Genomic DNA, 4682 nt, shown 5'->3' on the forward strand with positions numbered 1-4682 from the left:
CCTCCATTGCCGAACTAAAACAAACCGATCGGGCACTCGGAAGGTGTCTAGTAATCAGAAATTGTACATGGCAAACGGCGAGAAATTGGAGATCGAGAGGCACCTGCACATTGGCGAAGCAAGTGAGGCCGCAATGTGAGACAAACAAGGGAAGTGGGTGTGGAGGGTTGGCGATGCGACTTGCGAGCGAGGAAGAAGCAGATCGTTTGATTAGTCCCACATTGTGGAGTGGGCGACGAGGAGCGGAGGCCGAGGCCTTTAAGAAAGAAGGCTTGGGCCACATTGTTTCATACTTACCTGGACGGGGTCGACGGGCGATCAAGGAGGCTCGTGGCCTAGATCAACGGCTGCCATTGCACTGCGGCGGCGCGTTGGTTTACCATCTCCCCAAGTGGGAGAGTGGACGTCATAATTTGTGAAAGAGGGGGTACGCGCGTGCGCGGCCCCTGCCAATTTAATCAAAGTACTTTTTAATTTAGTTGGGGATCTCTAGCTGTAGAGGTTAACATCAATCTTATATGTTTTTGGGGATCACGTAGGTTATTCTGTTGTATGCATATATTCCAGCAAAAAAAAGGGTGGTTTGAGTATCAAATGGAGAAAGAACATAATCTGAATTTCTAAATCGTCCTTAAAATTACATTGTTTCACTATTCTTCATCTCTGCCTACAGATGTGCTCTGGTGCTCATATCCATCTTTTCCTTTTTGTCTTTGGAGTCTGCATCTCTCAGAGCAGATCTTTCAGAACCCAGTTGCTCTTGCCTGGTGTTGCATTTATTTTTTCTGTTTGTTGGATCAACATCTTTAAGATTCTAATTGCTATATGGCTTCTGCAGATTTTGTAGGAGTTTTCTCTAGTTTCTTGAGGTTGACTTGAATGTCTCGATTTAAGCTTCTTAACGCGCAGTTGTGTTGTAGCACTTTTGCTGCTTCGGTCCAGTTTTCCTATTCTTTTTCTTTGAAGATTAATTACTTTAAAATTTTTCTTAGGATATGGCTGCTTTCAATCTCATGTCTGTGGTTCCTCAACTATGACTCTCGTTTTGGGTTCGAATTTTGGCAAAGTGTTCGAATTATTATAGACATTGAGTTACATTTCAGTTCTGCTTTTCAATCCCATATAAATGATCAGTCGAAGCATACTATTTGGATGCTATATGCTCTCTTGCAAACTTGCGTGTTATATTTTGGAATAATTTGGAGAACCACTTAAATTTGTTAGAGTTTTCTTATAAGTGATAATCCCTTTCAAGACAATTTATGATTAAGCTCGTAGACCGTGTGTTCTAAGATAAAGTAGGTGAGCGCCAATGACTTGGTCCACAATGCATTTTAAGAGATGAAGATGGTAAAGATAATTAAATAAAGATTGTTGATTGTTTAAAGTCGACAAAAAAAACTATGCAGACAAGACACGTAGAGAATTGAAGGATTACTTATTTGTATGTGTATCTCCTATTAAGGTCACTACAAAAATATAGGCCTTTTGCGATGAATTTGGCGACGAAAAAATCAAAAATTTTCGTCATCAATTTTTGTTGCGACGAATTTTGCGACGAACTTTTTTTCGTTGCTAATGGCTCGTCGCAACTCTCGGCGACGAAAAATTATAAATTCGTTGCAAATTTGACGACGAAAATATCTTTCGTCGCCAAATTCGTCGCCAATTTGGGGACGAAAATCAAAATTCGTCGCCAAATTTGGGGACGAAAATCAGAATTCGTCGCCAAATTTGGGGACGAAAATCAGAATTCGTCGTCAAATTTGGGGACGAAAATCAGAATTCGTCGCAAATTTGGGGACGAAAATCAGAATTTCGTCGTCAAATTTGCCGATGAAAATCAGAATTCGTCGCCAAATCAAAATTCGTCGGCGACGAGAATTCATCGCCAATTTCAAAATTCGTCGCCAAATTCGCCATAGTGGACGAGCAAAAGAAGGAAATTTTACGGTCAATTGGCGACGAAAACTACTTTTCGTTGCCAATTGGCGACGAAAAACTAAAATTCGTCGCCAATTAGCGATGAAAAGTAGTTTTTCATCGCCAAATTATGATATAACACTATTTTTCGATATATTTGCGACGAATTCACGATTCGTCGTAAAATTCATCAAAATTAAAAAAAAATCACAGCTTCAATTTATTTCTTCAAAATATGGATCCTGTTTACATATACAAACATTCCAAATTACAATCATCACATAATTCACATCCTATCACATCCTATATTACAATTACTCACATATCAACATTTAAACACATTCTAATTATCATAACAATCCATAACATCATATATACAATAAACAAAAAGTATCCAAAGTATCAAACATAACAAAAGTATCCATAACACCATAACAATTACTCCCAAGTATCAAACAATCCATAACATCATCCAAACATAACATCCATTCATAATAAAGTATCAAAATGACAAGAAACAAAAAGTATCACCGTCCACGGCATCGGCCTCGGATAATACTTTCTGCATCACTTTCTTCTTCATCGTAGTTTTTTTTCTTTTCCTACATAAGAAAACAAAAATATTATAACTTTATTTTGTACAAGTATAAAATGTAAAAACTTACTTCTTAGCCATCCTTGGTTTCATCAACCCTGTTCAAAATAAAAGTACAATATTAATCAATAAAAAATAAAATATTTGTAAATTAAAAAAATTAAAGCAATACTAATTATGAAAAAAATTAATTAATACACAACTAGGCTACGAAGAATCGTCGTCGCCACCATCATCATCGGCATTACCGTCTTCACCGGGAACAAGAGGAAGCTGACTTGGAGCGGACCCTAACTCGGAGCGGACCCTTCATAAACAAAACATACACCAGACAAAGTGAGTATAAAAAGGCTAAAACAATTTTGATGCAACCAAAATATAATCTTTTGACATGTGAAAGAAAGTAGCTTTAGAGAGATATCTGTGCTGGAAATTGTGTTCTTTCATCACCATCAGTCCATGCATATGAGTTGATGTTTATCTGGCCACGGCTTGTGGCCTCAAAGATGCCATGTAGTGGAGTTAAGGGAAGGATAGTAATGGCCATTGCTCCGGCAGGCCATTACTTGATCTATTTAACTACAGTGATAGAAAATTACATGACATTTTTTTTTGCAAAAAAAAAAGATAATGTCATGTAATTCCGATCACTGTAGTTAAATAGAAAAAGGTAGTAATCATTCTTCAATATTTTTGACATAGTTGAAGTGAGGTGAAGGTAAACCTGCCAAAGACCAAAATTGCAAAGACTTTTAAGGAAAACCATCAAATTTATATACAACAATGCCGACCATCAAATTTATATACAGCAGTTATATAAGTCTTTCTGAAAGATGAAACCATGGACACTATGACAACCTTGTATCACCAACCTATGTTCCTCATGAATGCTCTTACCATTTCTTTTGTAATTTTCAATACATTCAAATTAAACTAAGAATAGCCAACATTTTGTGTCAAGAAATAGTACCGATGGATGAAAGTAATTAAATTTAAGAAGAAAATGCAGTATTGATCATCCTTAATAGCAAAATCCTAGATAGTGCATTACTATCTTAACATCTTCACGCTAACTATATGCATTGTTTTTTAAAATCTCAACAATTTAATTACCTACCAAGTCAAATCAATACTTAATTGATGCAGGAAAAATAAAATAAAATAAAATAAAATGGTAGAGGAATAAGTCAAATCCCAAAGTAGCACTACTCAATTTCCCTCCTTTGTATTAATTGGAAAAGAAGTCAAAGCTCTCAAAAGTCCTAAGATTTTGTAATTGTTTAGCGTTAATTAAATTATTAATTAATCCTTCTCATAGTTAAATAATTAAGGAAAAAATATACATAAGAATTCAATGATTACAGGACAAAAAGATATATGTGGACCAACATGCATCATAGAATCCTACAAAATTTTTGGTGAATAACAATACTCCTTAATTACCTACCAAGTCAGCCAAATCTCTACGTTCTAAGATCTATGAAAATATATAAAATACAATTGATAATTCGAACCTTAATTTCTCCACGAATGTTATTTCTGTGATGATCATGATCAGTTAATTATCAGAAATGATTAATCCTAGCTAGCTAACTATGTTTACCTGATCAGGTTTAATTAGCTGAGAAAAATGATCCCGTTCCCTTTTCTGATCCTATTCCCTTTCCTGACAACAAAATGGAGGCATTTTAAGGAGTCTAGGCTAGCCACTAAAAGAACCCATTTTTGTGACAAAAACCAGCCGGCCGGCCACCACCCCGCAACAACAAAAACTAGCCGGCCGGCCACCACCCCGCAACAACACAAACCAACAGGAAGAAAAGGATTTTACCCTTGAGGACCGTCGCTTAACGCTTCGCCGTCGCCCGTTGCAGTCGCCGGATAGATCGGAGAGGAAGAAATCGCGCCGCAGAAGCCTCAGAGAGGAAGAAATCGCGCCGCAGAAGAGAGAAATCGCGGAGGAAGAAGAAAGGGGATCGGGCGGACGCGTGATAAAATTAGGTCATTTGGCGACGAATCCAAATTCGTCGCCAAATTCGTCGCTATTTGGCGACGAAACTAGGATTCGTCGCCAATTGGCGACGAATTCATATATTCGTCGCCAATTTGGCGACGAAAACACTGTTTTCGTCGCCAAATAGCGACGAATTTAGATTCGTCGCCA

At 37.3% G+C, this 4682-nt stretch overlaps 1 non-coding gene across 1 annotated transcript; it reads left to right on the forward strand.

Annotated features, from left to right (window-relative positions):
- Nucleotides 1-289: 289 nt before the first annotated feature.
- On the forward strand, nt 290-449 carry LOC141818199 (U1 spliceosomal RNA). The gene has a single exon (XR_012600925.1). It is a non-coding gene; the product is annotated as a U1 spliceosomal RNA (small nuclear RNA).
- The last annotated feature ends 4233 nt before the right edge of the window (nt 450-4682 follow it).

This window comes from Curcuma longa, unplaced genomic scaffold (genome assembly GCF_044706935.1).
Source record: "Curcuma longa cultivar G26 ecotype Majalengka, Jawa Barat unplaced genomic scaffold, ITB_CL_G26_1.1 contig_23759, whole genome shotgun sequence".
Lineage (NCBI taxonomy): Eukaryota > Viridiplantae > Streptophyta > Magnoliopsida > Zingiberales > Zingiberaceae > Curcuma > Curcuma longa.